At 36.5% G+C, this 21,371-nt stretch overlaps 1 pseudogene; it reads right to left on the bottom strand.

Annotated features, from left to right (window-relative positions):
* Positions 1–1,843: 1,843 nt before the first annotated feature.
* LOC119513916 lies at positions 1,844–8,685 on the bottom strand (annotated as a pseudogene).
* Between the last annotated feature and the right edge of the window lie 12,686 nt (positions 8,686–21,371).

Below are 21,371 nucleotides of genomic sequence, written 5' to 3'. Positions count from 1 at the left end.
GGTGTGGCCCATGGCTGTTTTTCTCCAGACTCTGGTTCTGAATGGAAGGTGGGTAGTAGATCTGGGCACAACCTCTTTCCTCTTAGGGAAGATATGCCCCTTGGAGAGTTTTCATTTGCATATAAATAGGTTCTTTGTCTCACTGACTCTGCTATCTCCACCCTTGTCTGGATCAGAGCACCGTGAGTTGAAAATGGCTGAGGCTTTATCTACTGCAGAGCACTGCGAGCTGAAAATGGCTGAGGCTTTCTCTACTGAGCTGCTCAGGTTGAGAGAGAGAAAAATGGACAGAAAGCCCCCTTTCAGGGTCAGCCCATGGCCCCCAGTTTCACCTGTCAGCCAGAGAAAGCACCTGGTCCTCTGGGCTCCCCCTCCCGAGACAGCAAAGTCCCCTGGCTTTTCAAGGTGAGTCATCACTAAAAGCCTCTGTCAGCTTGTTGAGGATTTGCAGCTTGAATTGATCAGTCCACATTTGCCAATTAAAACCCCAGTTGGAGCTGGACTGAGTATATTTGCTTGTCCAGAGAGTGTTGCTCTCTAACACAGTGGGGCTTTACAGTTCGGGCTGCCAAGGGGAGGGCTCCCAGCTCGGGTCTGCAGTTTCTACTCACAGATTCTATGCTGCAATCTCAGGCATTCCTCCCAATCCAGGTTGGTACACAGTGTGTGGACAGTTATGTTTGTCCCCCAGCAGTTATTCCAGATCATTAACTAGTTGTTCCTGGTTGTTTATTAGTTGTTCCAGGTGGACTAACTAATTTCCGCTCCTCTCTATGCCACCATCTTCTTCCAAGAAATGCTCTTTTAAACATTATACTTTCATTTCTTTTTTAGAAAATACCATTTGGGATTGACCTTTTCCTGTGAGACCATATAATGTAATGGTTAAGGGCACAATCTCTGGAGTTAGGCTACTTGAATTTGAATCTTGTACTACTGTCTGCTAACTGTGCAAATCATTTGCTGAACTGTGCAAATCATTACCTCTGAGTTGCTCAGTTTCCACATCTGTAAACTGGGATAGTAATAGTTAAATGAGTTAATTTACACACAAGATACTCAGAAAGGGGCTTGATATAGAATTAAGTGCTGTGTAATAAGCTATATCTATATTTTTAAACGAAGAGTTCTGCAATTTCATAGAATTATAGAACATTAGTAATAGAAGGAACTTTTTTTTCAGATCATGTATTTATTTAAAAAAATAAAATGGATTTTTAAAGTTATGACATTATTCTGCATGTTAACAGGATTTTCCAAATCCATGAGGGATATCATTTCTTGAGCAATAAAAACATGAGTTTCTCAACAACAATAATGTAAAGATAGGAAACCTCTCAATCCAATTTCAAGGTCTTCATCACTAGTTCCACCACACAAACTAGGTGTGATTTATCTGTGCCACAAGTTGCGCTCCTTAGGAATGAAATCTTGAAAAGGCATAAACAAGGATGTCACTAAAAGATGATGATTTGTTAAAATTTTAAAGGAACCATCTTTTGGCCTGCAAATATTCTACATTAGAAATCTTCACCACTGGGGATCTGCTCCTAATGACAATTTCATTCTGAATCCAGGATAATTACAAACACATGGCAATTTTTTCCTGCATGCTTTCTTGGGCCAAACCCTGTATGACAACAAGTACAATTTACAGGATGGGACTTGAAATTCCCATTCTAATACAGAATTGTTAAGGAGTGTTACCAATAACAAAGAATAAACGGCATACAACATTGATTATTATAAATTATATTAGTTCTTTTCCACCCCAATCTCCTTAATATGTTCATATTCTTTCCTACAGAGATCAGGAGTTTCCTATACAACATTAATTATGTCATTAACGATGATCAGAATGAGCTATAGAGACCTTGATTCTGAAGACATGTATATGCAGGTGAAATGCAGTCTAATTGCAAACACTGACACAGTAGCAGATCAAATCAAAGAAAGAGAAAAATGGGGCAATCCAAAGTACAATATACTCAATAAAGCTGTTAAAATACTGGTCCAAGAACAAAAGTGCTGGATCTATGAACACTGTGTCATGCAAATGCATTTCACTTTTCATCTTGCATGCAACCACAAGCTTATTAGTGATTTTAGCAGATACAAAACCAAATGTCAGTATACAAAGGCAGGGATGCTTTTCAATAAGCTGAACTGCTGATTTTTTGTAGATCATTGCAGCTAATAAAATCACTGATCCAATATGGAGAAAAGGAAAAAGAACAGTTGTTCCTGCTATCATTGATCCATTTTTGCCAACACGACCTGTGAAGATTACATGGAATAATTTGTACAGGAAAATATGGTCCCTGATACAGTACAAAGTGCATGAAAAAATTTCATTTGAATATACAGCACTGGAATCATGGATTGCCAAAAAGGTGGTCCTCCAATTACCACTAGCAAATGCATGATTATTATGAAGATTTGCATCTCAGTCACATCAATTATTCTGAATCTCAGTGTTCCAGAAACATTTGTTTGCCAATGTGCACAATTAAACATGAATATCTCAGCAAAACAACAACAACAAAACACATCCAATCAGGGTTTGTTCCCAAGTTCCAAGAAACTCAAAAACTGTTGATAGTGAGTCACAACCATGATCAAAAAATTCTTGTAAAGGAGAACTACCATTGGTTCTCCTTGCTTGTTTCCCATTTGTAGCATCCAAAGACTGGTATATAAAAAGGCCACATGCACAAGCAATATATGCCCACAGAAGTGCCTATTCAGTAGCTGTAGGGCAATAGTAGACTAATAAAACAGTTGTACAGATGTTTATTGACAGTCCAATAATGGTGATGAGATTTGGGGCAATCCAGGAGAAACTCTCCAACTAGCCATTCCCAATACCCTTACAATTAAAGGTTCAAGTAGGGACTGTCTAGCACTCTGATATTTCTGTTCTTCTAGTTGCTTTGGTTAGTATCTTGACAAGGTGGTACTGGTAACCAAAACAATTTACTTAATACACACCCTGTAGTATTCATATGCCCGAAGCCCACAGGGAACTCCAGGTGAGAATCTCCACATCGTTTCCCTGCTGATCAATGCCCATGCACGGATCTTGGTTTTCTTTTATTTAGACACTGTAATTTATCTTCAGTTTTATAGCTTTTTGTGGCTGTGTTTGCCTTTCAAGGGCCAGCCAGTTTCATAGTAGATTCAGAAGAATTCCTATTCCCATCAGTCAGTAGTGATCACTCCACCTGCTGGATCCGTAATTTATCAGCCTCTTCCTCTTTGCCTTCCCTGGATGGTATACAGTGTTCTGCTGAACGTGGAGTTTTGAATTCGCTTTTTTTTTTTCAGACAGTTCCTGCACGTTTAATAGTTGTTCTTATGCAGAGACAGACATAATCCTGGCGGTTCCTACTCTGCCATCATCTTCCCACAATCCCTGAAAGGAACCAGAAAGGAGAGAAAAGAAACATTGGTCAGAAGACCTGTGTCATGAGCGCTTGTTGTGACACATCCTAAGTGACTTCATTTGTAAAATAGATGTGCTGATAACTTCATTACTGACCTCAAGGTGTTCTGAGACTTAGGTTAGAAAAAAATATACTCAAGACCACATTGTAAACTGTAAAACACTATTAGCATGTTTGTTATTGTTATTATTTATGAATGAAGAAACTGAAGTCCAAGTATGCCCTTGGGCAAATTGCCAATTCTGTTTCACATCTGGAAAGTGTGGCTAATAATAAAAACCAGGTCATAGAACGGTTGCAAGGATAAATTGGGATAAAACATATGAAAGCTGAGGAAAGTGGCTCCACAAAGTATGTGGTAATAGGGTTAGCGATCTATTATTTTTCATTTGTCCAATAAACACTGTCTGTGCTTGCTTATAAACATACCTGGGGTATTGTTAAAAATACTGACCCCTCTGCTAAAGATTTTGATTGGTAGTTTGGGATAGGGCTGAGAGGGTAAATAAAAAAAATGTCTATCAGAAAATTTCAAAGCTCAGTTTTCCTGTACTGACATACATTCTGCTTTTAAATTCCTTATGTCTGCGTTGAGACCTGTTATGGGTTATGTTAATTTTCTTGTCTTAAATTTGTTTTTCCAGTGAAACTACTTTAAAACAAACAGCAAAGATTATTTCCCATGTAGACAAAACATATAAATATAGTTTTAGTATATATAAAATTTGGGTTTTATTTTGATTTTTTTTCCACTAAGGGAGAATCTCTTAGTTTTGCACATTATAATTTGCTTCTTCAAGGAAGAACTGTGTAACATGGAAGCACTTAAAGCAATTGTGTTTTTTAGCTGAAGGTGGTTGCCTGTTCCGTGCTTGAATACATTTTCACAGGAACTAGTCTTGCTTGAAGAGTCTAAACTTGAAACCAATAATTTTCTAGGAGCCAGGAGCTACCAGTTATCAGAGATTTCCTTATGATTAGCAGGAGACATTGTTTTATATTTTTAATAAGAACAATGAGGTTCATTCTTCTCCTTGAAAAGGTCTAATTTAAGGCTGTTCTTTCACCTGCCTTCTCAACACTGAATCATTCTTATTCTCAATCCTTGAAGAATTAGGCAGAATTCATGATTAGCTTACAAGTCATGGAAACTTGAATGCAGACGTTATTTCTGCTTTTTAAAAACTACTTTGATAGAATTATTGGCAGGATATTTAGCAATCCAATGTTCTTTGATGCATCTTTGTATTCCTGGCACATAGTGAGTGTCTAGTACTTATTAAATCCCTAATAAATATTAATAAGGAATAATACTGGCTTATATTGTGCCAGACATTATGCTAAGTATTTTATTTGCATTATCTCATTTAATCATAGGCCACGAGGTAGACACTGTTATTATCTGTACTTTGCTTATGAAGAAGCAGCTACAGAAAACTTGAGTAACTCTTCCAACTTCTAACAGCTAGTAAGTGACTGAGACCGTGGGTCTTTTTTATTCCAGAGACTAGCTCTAAAAATCAGCCCTTCATTAACCTATAAATGAAGGATGAATGAATAAATGTTGCTAAGTCAAATTTGTTTTCCTGGTGATATTGGTCCAAATTAACCCCACTTGGCTCCGATGATTCTATAAGTTCAGTGTATATGCTATAGTTGATGCTTCTATATATATGCTTTGCATGTCCTCTCTCTTCCACTAAATTATAAATGACACTAGTGCAGGTTCAATGACTTTAGTTACTTTATCCCCCTGCTACTCCCTATATGGTGGCTACTCACCATAGGTGATTGCTTAATAGTATCAACTACTCACCCACCTGCCTACAACATACTAAAAATAAGTAGCAGATAAATAGCTGGTAACAGGTCACAGTGCTCTTAATTTAAAAGGTACAGGGTGACTAATCATTCTTTAACTTCTTTGATAAACTAGATAAAACCTAAAAAAAATTTTTTTCCAACTACTTTCAGAGCACTGAGATAAATGCTCTGCCATTTCTCTTACAAAAGTGCTGTTACAGGATAGCAAATTCCTAGACTTCTGATGTGAGCAGCAGTTTTGTTCCTTCCTTGCGTCTTGTTTGGTGACACTGAAATGGGGATGAAATTTGGAATCCTCAATGGTGTTCAAATTTATCATTGTAATGTGATTCTGTAGGATACATATCTCTATGAGCTCGAATGAGAGCTTCGAGGTAATTTAATGCTGAAATAATTTTTAGTTGCATAATGTAAAAAGCCAATGCTTTAGAATTCTGAAGACTTGGGTTTAGATTTTAGATTTCCACTTAATATTTGCAGGTTATGTGGCCCTGGTAAGTCCCTTGATCTCTCTGTGTTTCCATTTTCTCATCATAATATATGCCTAGGAATAACATTAGCTAAGGGTTGTGAGGATTAAATGTGAAAGTGCCTTGTAAATGGTAAGGAGCTAAGCAAAGACTGATTATCATTAGGGCATAACACAGATCTCCTATGTTGCCCTACAATTCTCCTGATGAGAAGGAGTCAAAACGCTTTGCCTGGCTCATCAAGCCTATATACAGGGTAGTCCTTACAGAATGAATGAGTTTTGGAGCAGAGCAGCTTTGGAGTGGTCCCATGCTAGTTAGATACACTGGGACAACTTACTCATCATTTCACATGCATGTGTCTTTTCTCTTTCTCTTATTTCCTTCACATAAGAAATGCTTACACCTAGATCAGAACATATCTCAAACTTAATGCTGTGTGAAGCTGTCATGACCTCATTACCCATCATCAGGTTTATCAGTCCCAGGCAGTGTCATCATTCCCTGCTCTGGGCCATCACTCTGCACGGCTCTCACACAGCTCTGCCCCTTGTGCTCCACACTCCCGTTATAATACATTTCATTTAATTCCTTGAATCTGAGATGCCTCTCATCTGCCTAGAACACTGTTCTCTCCCTGTTAACATATTAGCTCCTCTTTCTTTAGGCTTTGGTTAAATGTTTCTTCCTTGGGAAGCTACCTGCCTTAACCCTATCTCAGCACCTAAAGTACTTTTTAATTTTATGACTTTCTCTGATAAATGGTAAATACCATAAAGGAAGGACAAAAATTTATTGTTTATTGCTCTATCCTCAGTGCCTATCAAAGTGTCTTGCCTGTCACAATCACTGAAATATTTGTTAAATGAATTAAGGTATTAGATTTAATATGAAGTCTTTTAAAAAAATTGTTCTGACTAGTGAGTTTTATGCTCGTAGGACTATAAGAAAGTAAAAAAGATATATATTATATGTATATAATCTCTTACTAGCCACAAGAAGGATGGGTCTTGCTAGCCAGGGGCTCTCAGTATGGATTTACTCTGTTATCCAAGAAAGGAAGAGTAGGTAGTGAGAGTCTAGGGAAGCATTCCTGAAACATACTCCATAGAGTTTATAGGAAAAGCCCAGGGAATAGAGTTGTTTGGGAGTAGACTCTTATTTCATGCTATGGAAAATTTTTTCCTGATTGAGTCAAATAGGTGAATAAAGAGGAAATGAAGATTATGTTTCACATTCAATTTCACTTGTATCAGGAGAGCTGCAAAAGCAAAAAAAAGCTGCTGGCCAAAGAATAGATAAGATTAATAGAGCAGGAAGCATTAGTATGCCAACAGTCATCACCAGCCTTTAAAAATGGTGAGAATAATTCCCCAAATTCAGCAACACAGAAGCACACAGCAAAATTTGCCAACTCACCAACACAATGTTCCTTTGCAGTATATGCTTTTTTGCAAGAAATACTGTAAAACTACATTTCTTTAGAGATTATTAGAAAACTTCATAGAAACTGTATTAAGAAGACAAAGTTTATCACTAAGCAGAGATATTTGAGTATGTTGAAACTATGTCTCTGAATGGTTATGTAAACACTGATTTCAGACATTTTCCTCCCATGAGCCCACCAAATCAGGGAACTCAAGATTGTTACATTTGCTCACCTACCACCTGCTCCTAAAACCCTGATGCTCTAGAGAACTCACAAATGTCACAGCCCAATCCTCTCACCAGCATTCTTACTGCAAGATTATTGGGGAAAATTCAACAGATACATACAAATATATGGTATATTTTATGTATTTATATAATAGAAATTTGAATCTGGAGGTTGTATATCAATAGCAAAAGTTTCACAAAATCCCTGTTTTCAGTAGGTGCCTACTAAATTAACTGAGAGTGCAAGGAAAATCTAAGGGAGGGCAGAAGAGTTTTCTCAAAGGCAGGGACCTGAGTCTTTAATGGCCAGGTTGTCCTGTGTCCCTGGGTCATTATCCACTCCTGATGGGTACCTTCATTATTTTTTCTTGGAAAATCGATTTTCTCCCCAGTTGTGATGGATCTTCCATTCTGGTCTGTATTTCATTTCTTTCCTTCTCTGAATGCTTTTTGTTCTTGATTTATAGGAAGAGATTCATTTTCAGATGCTCAAGGGAGGAATACTAATGAGAAATGAAAATGTTCCACTCTTCTTCCAGGACCCACTATATTCCCAGCCCCCTTACACCTAGGTGATAAATGCACCCAATGACATTCAAGTAAAAGTGATGAATGCCACTTCCAGACCCAACACCCCCGGTGAAGTCCACCACTATGCTTGTTGGTTCTAAAGCAGCACTGTCCAATGGAAATGTAATGTAAACACATGTAATTTAAAATTTTCCAGTAGCTGCATTTAAAACAGTAGAAAACAAACAGGTGAGATAAATTTTAGTAAAATATTTTATTTAACCCAATATATTGAATGCTATTTTAATATATAGTCAATAAAAATTATTAATAAGTTTGCATTCCTTTTTTTTTAATATCACATCTTCAAAATCCGGTGTATATTTTATACTTATAGCACTTCTCAATCCAGACTCAATTCCCATTTCAAGTGCTCCATAACCACAAATGGATAGTGGCTACTGTAATGGATAGTGCACTTCTAGAAGATAAAATGGAGGAATGGCATAACCATTAGATGGATGGACTCTGGGTCATTGAATGTCCTATACCACTGATCCACACTGAACTATAATATGAGTAAGAAATAAACCTTTCTTTGTGAAGTCACTGAGATTTGGGGGTTTATGTTTATGAAGCTAACATACTATGGAAAATTAGATTATTGTGCAGCAAATATTCATTACCTTTCCCTTAATCCTTCCCTTAACCTCCATGAGAGAAGTATACTTTCCAGTCTCATTGCTGGTGGGCTTGGCCATATGATTCGCTTCAGTCATTGGGATATTGACAGAAAAGACAGTGTGCTGTTTCCCAGTCTAGGCCATAAGAGTATCATATGATCTGATTAAAATTCTATAAGCCTTTCTCCTCTCCTATTAAAAAAAAAATGAGCCAGGTGACTCACTGGTACCAGAAGAATGAGAAACATGTTATGCAGTCCTGAACTGAAACTGTGGCTTGGAGATTATTAGTTCAGCTGAGTCCATCTTAGATCAGCTGCACCTCAGCCAAGCTGCAGATGTGTGAGCAAGTAATAAATGCTTATTGTTGTATGTAACTACATTTTGAGGTGAGTTGTTACACAGCATTAATGTGGTAACAGGTAACTGATACAACTACCCAATAGAGTTTCATTAGCCATGGAAGAATCTCTACCCCACTATTTCACAGTTCTACTTTCCTGTAGTTCTCTTCCATGTCAGCAGCTAGTTTTGGTCTGCTTTTGTAATATAACTATTTGTGTAACTCAGAGTTTAGCCAAGGTCTTCTTAAAACTTAAGATCTGGATATCCAATCATCCATTCAGTCATTCAACAATTTTTTTGAATTCTTAATATGTTCCAGGCACTGTTATAGTCACCAAGGACACAATCGTAAACAAGAAGAGCTGCTTTCATGGTACTTAACATTTTGGGGGGATAGGCAGTATAGAAATAAAACATAGGGATATAATATATGCTATAGAGAAAAACAAAGAGGAATAAGGGATTAGAGATGGGGATATTGTTATAGAAGTGATTTCATAGCCCTTTTATATATCCTACAGAAATTTAATACCCACTTTAGGAACTTTGCCTATTGCTAGGGACTTTTATTCTTACAATTCTCTCTGACTTCTGATGGTTTCCAATTAATTAGTTGAGATTAAGAATTATTTTTGCCAATCTGTTTGTCTTGTCTTTGTTCTACCTCACATGAACTGAAATGATTAAATCTGCATCACACAACCCATTCACACAAATGCATTTATGTATGTATAAGACTTTACTGAAGGTGCTAAAAATATGGAGATATTTTCATGATGATAATATTATTTAAAATTCAGTGATAACTATTCCTGGATCCTAGAATTCTCACAGCTAGATCCTAGCCTCTAGTTTTGATGTTTCTTTTCTTCCATTTTTGTCTTCATTTTTTATTCTAATCTCTGTATTATTTTTTCTTGAGCAGAGAGATTCAGCTAACTCTCTCCTTTCCCCAAGTCACCAACCTGTGCCCCCAGAGTCTCATTTTTCTACTAAATGGCTTACAAAGTAATTTTTCTACATATGAAAGCACTCAGATTTAGAGGTAGTAAATTACGTGCTCAAGGTTACATAGCTAGAACGTGATGGAGCTGAGATTTTAGTCCAGTCTATCTAGTCTATCTGACTTTAGTCTAGTCTGACTTTTAAACTAATATTTGCAATGTGAAAACAAATTTCATAGTCATCTCACTTGGGTGGGCAAACATAGCTTACTATTTTTTTTTTGACAAACTTATTTGCTGCCAAGTATCTACCTAAGGGAAAGTAGCTTAATCTAGTTACTTCCATGTAAACTTATGTTTTTATATCATTGAATTCAGAATTTGCACACAGACATATCAGTGACATCTCAGTTCGGGGTGGGGGGGGCAGTATGTATTATTGGGAATCAAGGGCTGGAGCACTGTCTTAGTTTGCTAGGGGGCTGCTATGGTGAAAATACTACACATGGGTCGGCTTAAACAATAGGAATTTATCATCTCATGGTTTTGGAGGCCAGAAGTCTAAAATCGAGGTCTCAACAAGCCATGCTTTCTCCTGGAGTGTGTTGCATTCTGGTGCTGGCTTGTTGCAATCCTTGGGATTCTTTGGCTTGCATCTCTGCCTCCATCACATGGTGGTCTGCTTTATTCTCTGGTATCTTCTGACTTCTGGCTTCTACTGACTTCTGGCTTCTACTAAATTTACTGAATCTGAATTTCCTTTCCTTATAAGCACTTCAATCATATGAAACAATGCCCACAATGATTCAATTTGGCTTCACTTCAATAGGACTTTCTAAGACCCTATTCACAAATAAAGCAACACCTTAGCTAATAATAATATCTTCAAAGGTCCTATTACAAATGGGTTCACACCCACAAAATCAGGGGTTAGGACATGAGCATATCTTTTGTGGGGTACGTGACTCACTCTACCACAGAGGTCTTGTCTGTGGTCATCCTCTGTCCACTGCTGGCATCCAATAAGCTCTTGTTCATTTAGCCTGGTCACAGGGCAGTAACTCCTTTTCCAATTATTTCACTGTTTATATCTATTGTCTCTCCATGTTCATTGACAAAATATGTCCCACTATACTGGCAGACTATGGGTCTTCATCATGGTGTGAGGCTGTTCTGGTTGGTTAGCTCTATCCCAGCCATTTTCATGCCCCTTTGGGAATAAAGAAAATTTAATGTGCGTTTGCCCAAACCATGCTAGTACAGGGACACTTTAAGGCTATTTACACATCTCCTTCAAGCATTGCCACTCCAATGGCCTCCTGTCCCCCTCCCCCACCCCCCACCAAGATCCACACCCTGTTCCCTGGAACCTGTGAATATGCTACTGTACATAGTACAAGCAGATTAAGTTAAGGCCCTTCAGACAGGGAGATTATCTAGGATTATATGGGTGGGTCTAATGTAATCACACAGGTCCTTAAAAGTGATAAGCCTTTCCCAGCTGAGGTCAGGAGACTTGACTATGGAAGAATGATCAGAAGGGATGCAATGTTGCTGACACATGGTAGGGGGGCATGAGCCAAGGAATGGGGTAGGAATTTATTACAGTAGCAATAGAAAACTAATATACCTGGCAATATACTGGGCTTTGGGTTTTTCTTCATCACACCATTCATGCCTCACTCCCTCTCCTTCTGTCTTTCTTCCTTTCTTCTTTCCTTCCTCTCTCTTTTCCCTCCTTCCTTCCTCCCTTCCTTCCTTCCTTCCTTCCTTCCTTCCTTCCCTCCTTCCTTCCCTCCTTCTTTCCCTCCCCTTCCTCTCCTCCTTCCCCCTCTCTCTCTTTCTTCCCCTTCCTTTCTTTCTTTGTTTCTTTCTTCTTCCATGCCTCTTCCAGTAGATGTTAAGATCAGAGGCAGGACATTCTGTCTTTTTGCTCACTATTATATCACTAGTACTAGGACATTGTTTTTCATAGAGTAATCGCCCAGGAAATATTTGTCAAAGAAAGTAACAAATATGCTGTTTCCTTTTTTTCTTTCTCTTCCCTTCCTTAAAATTTTACACAAGATACCGAGACTACATTGCACTTAACTAGAAGATGAATGACTCACCTATGCATGGAAGCAATGACTAAAGGGATTTTTGTCTTTCCACTTCTGGGGAGAGAGTGAATGTGTTTTCATTTGTATGAGAAATGGATGCATTATATTAAGCAGGGTATTTTTTGTTGTTATAATAAGGTTGACTGCACAGAGGGGTGGCCTGTTGTGGATATATTGAATTGGTGCTCAGCATGTATTTTATCCTCTTTCTAGCATATCTTCCTTACTACAGAGACTACAAAGGTAAACTATATTTCACAGACTCCTTTACAACTGGTATTTTCAATTAAATGTAGTTTAGGCAAATCAGATGGATTTGTCTGAGGTTTAGAAGATGATAGTGAGTCAGTGGCTGGAGAAAGTGTTAGAAGCATTAAGGTTTTCTGTGGTATTGTCCTCTATGTCTAGTGACTAACCTGTCCAGAGGCAGTGCATAGGGTATTCATTTTTGGCAGGTATAGATCTAGTGAGTGCTGGGGCTTTGGAGCCATCAATTACAGAAATAAGAATTCCTGAATACTGGATTGCACATATGGTTGTAGATTTCTGTAGTCAACAATGCCAGTAGCAGCTTCCACTTTGTTTACCTTCTGATTGTGGCAGAGGAAGATATTACTTTGGTGAACCAGTTTTCATTAATTCTTGGAGGTCTAGCTTAGAGAGCTTTCTTTCATAAATATTCAATTACCATTTTCTGGTTATAACTTCCATTCTATTCATGATAGCCAGGAAAGTTTCTGTTTTCTAAGTTGAGTCCTGATGTATATTTAAGGCACTACTCCTAGAAGAAGAAATATGAACAGTCCATAAATCAGAAAAAATGCTAAATCTCATTAGCAATCAAAGAAATGCAAATTTAAACCACGATGTGGTATTAGTTCACTTCCATGAATTTGCCATATTTGGAAGTCTGACAATATTTGGTGTTGGTGAAGAACAATAGAAACAAAGCTGATGGGATTTTAAATTAATACAACCATCCTGGAAACAAGGTTACATTACCTATTAAAATTGATTATATGAGCACTATAAAATCCCACATCTCTACTTCTAGTTTTATTCCCTAGAAGACTCCTGCACATATGCACCAGAGACTTTATACAAGAGTGTTCATGGCAACATTATGTAAGATAGCAAAAATGGTATAAACCATATATACACAGGAGTGAATAAAAAAAATGCTAGTATTTTAATAAGTAGTGAAAATGAAAAACACTTTGGGCAAAAAAACAAGCTTCAGAAGAACACATAGAATGCTAATTTTACAAACATAAAACCACATAAAATTACTGTTGACCACATGATATTAGCTAAGGATATGTGTGTCTGTAAGAAACTCTTTTAGAAACCCAAGGAAATGATAATCCCAAACTTCAGTACAGCAGTTTTCTTGGTGTGATAGGAGTGAGGAGAGAAGAGGGATAGGCTAGATAAAGAGCATATGCAAAATGCATTAGTATTGATAATATTCTCATTCTTTGTTTGAGCAGTAAGCTCATGGGTATGCATTAAGGAGTACCTGCTTCAGAACTTGCATTTGTGCTACACGTGATATGTATAAAATATTACATGTATAAATGAAACCAAAAGTAGTGTTATTGAAAACAATACACTAATTTTAAAATGAAGGATATAAATTTTCTGTTTGTTCACAATTTTATTCATTGGTTATATGTAGTCAATCTTTATGTAATTCTGATAATTATTGCTGAGCATTGCAAATTAATTACATGATATTGTACTTTATTATAAAGGTTTCAAAAGTCTTACTATTTCTTCTTAAGGGTATGTGATGAGAATTGATTACTTACTTGCAAAAATAGTATTTTTTTTAAAGGAGAATATATCTGAGAAATGTGTATATTTTGTAGTGTATTAGAATAGGCATTTACGTAAGTCCCATTCCATTATTTCCCAGAAATAAATGAAATAATTAAACCAAGTGTGGCCTACATTCTTATAGCATACTTTTATAAAGAAGATAGTATGTTCTATAGATATCATAAAATCCCGTGATACAACCTAACATCTAGACTGCTATTGTCAGTCCCCTAACCTCCTGAGAAAATTTACATTACTAGGACTATTAGCATAGCTTTGAAGACTGAGACAATTTTTTGCCAGACTGGGTCCCTACTATTCCTTTCGAAACCCTATGTCTGTCCTCACCGTTTACATTTGATCTTCAACTGGCTGGAATGAGGTAATGACTTGGAATTGAGTTATGTGTGACCAGACCCCCTTATCCCAATTGTGTAGGATAGAGTTATTTTATAGCTGGTCATGGACAACTACATTCTTATCTCTAGAAGTACCTGGATTTGGGCTTTGACTGTTTGCTAAGATGAGGGTAGTGTGATTTATGATATGCTGATTTATGTTCAAAACTCCCTTAACAAAACCCAGGGCCAGCTTGTTTATTGATAGTTTTCACTTAACGTGACCTGTTAGAAGGCCTAGCTTGAATATTGTGACTATGTGCTATTAAAAAGACCCTGCTGAGCACTACTGCCCTGAACTCTACCAAAGCCAAGATTCACAGCACAGATTGGAGACATTCATGTCCAAATAAGATCCCTGGGAGCTTGTGCCTGGATGTCTAATGGACCCAAATACTTGTCTGGTGGGTTTCCTGGAGGTAAAGCCTACAAATATGTGGGTGTCCTAAGACTGCAGCCCCCAGGGGGTTCTCACTGTCACACTAGCCCACAAGAAGTGTCCTGCAATTTGTCAAAATTACCATCTAAGTGTTTCTACCAGTTTATAGCTCCAGTCGCTTCTATTCTAGATAAGCAAATCTTGGATGTGACTTTCTGAATTTGCTGTCTCTCTAGATTTTAGGGTGGCAGTTTGTTCTGCAAACTCAGTTCTCTGACGAATCCAAGAAAAGCCATTGGTTTTGTTTGTGCTGCTCTTTCTTGTAAGGATGGGGTGAGAATGTCTCTTTATGTGCCAGAGCTGAAACTGAAGTCCCCTGTGTATTTTTAACTCCAGTTAATTTCACCTTCACCTTCACTTAGGTTTTAGGATTATCTCCTGAATTTTTGTCACTTATAATTTCCTCTCCTCAGCAACTTGGACTCTAGTAGCCCTTTTACTCTCTGTCCATGGCCTGTGACCTGGTTCCCCAGCTAATCTTTTCCATATCTCGTCTTCCACTTAATGGAGCATGCATTAAAAAAATGTCCCCAATTTCTCCATTGTATGAACTTCTGATTGACTTCTGTTCATACATTTCCATTTGTTACTTGATTGTCCTATATAATCTAACTGTGGCTCTATTCTGGTGAAGTCTAACCACAGATTTATTTTGCCTCCCTCTTTCTCACCTCCAATTCCCAGGAAGTTGTGCAGATATACATCAGTGCACATGTATATGCCTTAACCCTAGCTTTCAATCCCTTTATCACTTTCAATTCCTTTACTAGTCTTTGTTTCATTCATTTGGTTCTCATTGCATCACTAAGTATTGTAAATATGCACCTCTCTCCTTAAGCTTTCTTGTTCTCAATCTTAATAGTTTGCATATTTTTTCAAAAAGAATGGAGGCCATAATCAAAAACTTCAACTTCTCTTTTTCTCCATTATTGGCTCAAAAATAGCATAAGAACTATATGCATTGACAAGGAAGAATAAGATATAGTTTCTTCATCTAAGGAGTTAAAATAAACATGCATGTTCAAGTACAAAATAAGTGCTACAGACAAGTACTAAAGTTTGTAATGACAACATCAAAAATTTGTGTAGAGTTTATAGAAAATTTAAGCATGTTATTTTCTTTTATGCATACAACCACTTGGAAGGTGAGTTTAATTATCTCCAATACACGGATGAGTGAATTGAGGCTCAGAGATATAATGTAATTTGACCAAGTTGACTGAGTGAACAAATGGTAGAATCAGGACTTGCAATCGTCTGACATAAAAAAAGACTCTCCTGTGAACCCGGGTATAATATTTTCCAATGTTTTGTTGACTCTTCTGTTCTGTGCTCTGGGTTGGCAAAGATGTCTGGAGGAATGCAAGGACAGCCAAGCAACCCCAGAAAGAATGCCAAGGGGATTGCTTTGAACCTTAGTGTTTTGGTTTACTAAAGCTGGCAAAATGCAATATACTGGAAACGGGTTGTCTTTTACAATGGGGATTTATTAAGTTACAAGTTTACAATTCTAAGGCTGTGAAAATGTCCAAATTAAGGCATCAACAGGATGATACCTTCTCTAAAGAAAGGCTGCTGGCTATCTGGGACTCCTCTGTCATGTGATCACGTACATGGTGATGTCTGCTGGTCCTTCTTTCCCAGGTTTCATTGCTTTCACCCTCTGACTTCAGTAGCTTTCCCCTGTTTTTTTTTAATGTGTCCTCTCTCAACACCTCTGGGGCTTTTTCTCTAAACTTCTCTGGTCTTTTTTTTTTTTTTTTTTTTGGTCTTTTATCCTCTTAGAAAGGACTCTAGTAAGAGGATTCAGACCCATCTTGAATGAGGTGGGCCACATCTCAATCAAAATAATGTAATCCAAAGTTCTGGAGTACATAACAGCTTCACACCATCACATTTTCTCAAAGCTTCAGTAAAATATTTATCTGCCTTTTCCTACTCCTGGATTCCTGATTTCTAGGGTTTCTTTCCAAACAGCAAAATAGAAATAGATCAGGCTAAACAACATGGATATATAACTATGTGATTTATTATTAACACTTATTCTGACTAAGTAGCAGGAGAAACAAAAGGTCAGTAGTAGCTGGAAGCTTTCTCAACTATGCAGGCTAATATTTATCTTTTTAAATAAGTTATATTCTTTCTTTTGATGACATCACACTTTGTCAGGGGTACCAACTCTTTCTGTTACCCTCCCATGGTTGGAGCCTACTTGACCATGTGAGATCTTTCTTATTACTACTTATTTCAATTGAATGTGTTTTTAAAAAATTTAATTTCGGTATCACAAGGTATAGTTTCTACTTTTCAGATATCTGAAAGTGGAATATACTCAGTGGAGCTTTGATTAATACCTTTATGTCTATCTGATTAAATTCCATTATGCTTGTGGTTACCCTCACTCCTGTGGTTAAAAAAATGCAAGTCATTCAGCAGTGAAGCCTGCTTTCTCTCCTTGTTTTGTCTTTCTCCTCTCCAAAGTTTTTCTGAAATGAAGTTTCCTCATAAATTGACTACTTAACCCTTTCTATTTCTACTGGTTAACTCAAAACCTTTCTTCTCATCTTGTTTCATAGACTCTCCCTCTGATCAGTACTTCCCACTTAGCATTCTTATTCAAGCATAGTCTCAGACTGCGTAAGCCATCCTCTAATTAAAAGTTATACCCAGATAAGAACAACAGCACTTCTTTTAGACCTAACGGCTAAATCTATCTATCTATCTATCTATCCATATATTTTTACTCAATAGCAGTGACCTGAGAGTTCTTCAGTAGCTTTCAAAATACTTTCCAACTAGGGACTTCCTTATATAATGGGACCATCGGCTTTAATATGCTATTCAAATATACCACAATTTCATCACCCACCTGTGCCAATTTTAAATAATGCCTTTGCTTTATTTACTGCTGATAGTTACCTGCCAAGGATGGTTTCAAAGGGGTACCCACTGGGTGTAAAAAGAATAGAGATGTCATACAATAAATTTCAAATGAATTTCTCTGAATTCATTAGAATTGTTTCTGGAAAAGTAATATGACTCCCTTAATTACTATAAGCATAATTATAAATTTACAAAATGTTATCATGTACTCAATGGGTCTATAGTTGTCATTGCTAAAAGGATTTTGAAATATATTACTCAAATACTTAAACTCCTGTGTGTGTATGTGTGTGTGTGTGTGTGTGTGTGTGTACATGCATGCTTGTGAGGGTGACTTCCTTTTGTGTAAGAAGTATATTTAAAAATCTCCATAGGTTTTCCTACAATAATAGTTGAAATTAGAAAAAATAAACAAAAACAACTCATTTCAATCCTGAATAGGATGCTCAAATATACTTTGCCTATACAATATCTCATCTCTTCACAGCCTAGCTCTTTGGGGAGTATGAGTCAACTGTGAGACCCCAAAGAGCAAGCAGAATTTTCAAACACAGAAATTACTCAGTCTATTGTCATTTTTATTATTGAAATAAATTGCCATCCCAAACTGCAGGCCTGGTTGTTCTCTTTGCTCTTCAATTTAACCAAAATACATTCTGAATAGCAACTGCCTCAAATAGGAGCTACAGAATGACTTTACTATTAGGAAAAATAGTTTTTTTGGATTCAAGAAGCAGATCCTATGCAAATCTCCTGAGTTCCCCAAAACTTTTAAAAATAGTAATTTTTAACCAGAACACTTCTCAGAGTGATGTCAAAAGTAGTTTTTTTTTTTCTATACTAAATTTTATACCAGCTGAAATTCCTTTTATGCAATAAGAATGGACTCAGTAATTTATTACTCGTGATGAGAGGCAAAGTCTGGGGAAACATACCCTTAAGTCTGGGTGAAGGATGGGAGAACTGGTTGTCTTGAACTTGGCAGAATGTTGTACAAAGAATACCAAAAAACTCCTCAGGAGACCATAGGTGCACATTTTGCTTCATATAATTTTATTATGGGATAATAGAAAAAACAGTTTACTGTCTCAATTCCAAGAGCTTCTAAACAGAGGGCAAACATTTTTTGCACTGTAAAGTATGTATGGTGGTGTGTGTGTGTGTATGTGTGCGTGTTTATGTGTTTGTATCATTTTTATTTTCATTGATTTGTGAGTCTTTGTAATTTGTTTCACAAGTAAACTTCAAATATAAAATCATTCTTTCTTTCACGGCCTTGCACTTTGATCAAAGCAGAAGCTAAATTTGATGGTTCTCTGCTGAGAAAGATGGGTGGGTCCCAAAGGTGCAATTTTCCTGATAGAGTTGACCGTGTATTTTAAGAATGTTTAAATTGACAATCCTTCATATAGGCAGTGTAACATTTCATGAAAGTTGAGCACAGGAATAAAGAAAGGGTTTGGGAGTGTGTGGTGTGGAATTAAATGGTTCAAACTAATCAGGGATAAGGAGCAAGCTCAAACAGAAAAGAAAAAGTGTAATATTCCTGAAGAGAATTAGCATTTTTGACACTTACCTGAAATAGTTGCATAATGTACCTAATTCACATTTGTGAATTAACAGAAGAGATCTGGTAGAATATAGGTTTTGGAACTAGAGAGGCCTAAGCTGGAATTCCAACTCTTCAATTTAAAAGACTTTGAACAATGTACACAACATCTCTTAGCATCAGTGTTTTCATCTGTGGAAACAAGAAATATAATGCATACTTCCTTGAGTTTATAATATATGCAAAGTGCTGAGTGCCTATCTTGCAATAGATATTGAGAGATGGTATTTACATTTCTTCTAATGCCAGGAAAATAGGGATATTTATGGTATTGCTTTGTTTTAGTATCCCCATCGTAAGGCTTCTAAGGAAATTAAAATCTTAAAATTTAATTTTCTAGGAGGATGTCTGAATAGTTGAGTTAATGGCATGCACATTTTAATCTTCTAACACATCCTCCAAAAACTATAAAAATCAAGTAGAGTAAGGGACAGCAATTTTTTTTGGTCAAGGGAGAGACAGTAATTATTTTAGACTTTGTGGGCTATAACTCTTTGTCACAACTATTTAACTCTTCCATTATAATGTGAAAGCAGCCGTTAACATGATGTAAACAAATGAGCATGGCCAAGTGTCAAAAAAACTTAGTTACAAAAAAGGCATTTGGCCAAATTTGACCTGGAAGCCATAGTTTGCCAACTTCTGAAGTAGAAGAAAAAATACACAAATCCCATACCCTAAATATAATTAGCTGACAGATAAGTCACAAATTTAAATATACTCATAAATAGAAAAGTAAATGCAAATCTTCAGTGGATAATTTCTTGCCTCCCCACTGCCAGGCTTTGCAAAGGGCAATGTGGATCCATGGAAGAGAGAAGAGGGAAAAGGCAGGCTTAAAAAGGAACTAAAATTAACCGTAGAAAGAGAAATCCATGTATGTAAGAGAATACTAAAAAATTGTCTTGAGCACTGTTTCTAATAAAGGAACTTAAAGATGAGGGAGTTTTGGAAAGGCAACACTTTGGGAAGAGGAGAGAAAAACGGAAAGAAGAGGCTTCTTTTGGAAACTGTATGGTGAAGAGAAAAGGAGCAAGAGGGGAAAATGTATGATTCTGCCGGCAAAAAAATATTTCTGAAACTTGAAGGATATACTTCAAGACAATCCTCTCTTTTAAAAGCCATCTATTAAAAAATCTGCATGTTGTAACACTAATAGAAAAGGGTGATCTTGAAGTAGGAGTCTAGTAAACTACCCAAACTTTCAGCCTTTTCACAAAAATACAAAAGTGCCAGCACTTTATGTATAGAAAGCTGGTATAAGAAAAAATAGAATATGTGAATACAAATTTTTTGGATGAAGAAAATCCCCTTCTCTGCCTCCCCTCCTCCAAGGGAAAAAAAAAAAAAAACAACAACCAAGGAACATAAGATAACTATAATGTGTAATTCCATACAGAATTATATATCATCAGAGGAACACATGAAGAAACATCTTTTGCCAGATATATAAAAACTAAGTATAAAAATGAACAGAAAACAACAAGAAGAAATGAACAGAGAATGGATTGAATTCAGGAAAGTAGGAGAAAATGACAAAACCATAACAGAAATGAAGACTAAGTTTCAATATGCCAAGAAAAAATAAATTTGAATAAAAACTAAGGTACTCTAAAGGAATTCAGAAAACCATAGTGAAAAAATAAAAAGGATTGGTGATGACAAAATTCTAAAAATAATACAGTCAAGGGAAATCCAATACCTACATTTGGAGTAAACTTAAACAGAACTAACATTTAAAAAACTGATTGAAGAAAATATTTCTGAAATAAAATGCATTTAAATCTACATATTAGAAGGAACTACCAGGTACCTGGAAAAGTTGTCACAGAATTACCAACTCTGATATATATTCTAATAAAACTATTAGTTTTTATATATAAAAGTGCTGTTGGGGCCTCTAGAAAAGGAACATATAAATCAAGGAATTAAAGGAGTAGTATTTTCAATAAACTCATAAAGGAACTATGAACCAAGGTTTTTATATCCATTCTTTTTGTGTATTAGGGCTATACCATGTATCAAGGCTATATAAAAATAGTTTTAAACATGCAATACATCAGGGCATATTGTATCCATGAGCCCTTCTTGGGAAAATTGCTGGAGGATGCCCTTTAGCCAACTAAAGAGGTGGCTAAAAAAATTGCAGCAGGAGTGATGATGAATATTTAATAAATTTAAGTGTAAATTTAAGATTACTAAAGGTGGAATGAGGGTTGAAGAATAATACATAAATATTAC

Source organism: Choloepus didactylus, chromosome 2 (genome assembly GCF_015220235.1).
Source record: "Choloepus didactylus isolate mChoDid1 chromosome 2, mChoDid1.pri, whole genome shotgun sequence".
Lineage (NCBI taxonomy): Eukaryota > Metazoa > Chordata > Mammalia > Pilosa > Megalonychidae > Choloepus > Choloepus didactylus.
Note: the sequence above shows the minus strand (reverse complement) of the source record. Positions and strands in the feature narration are given on the sequence as shown.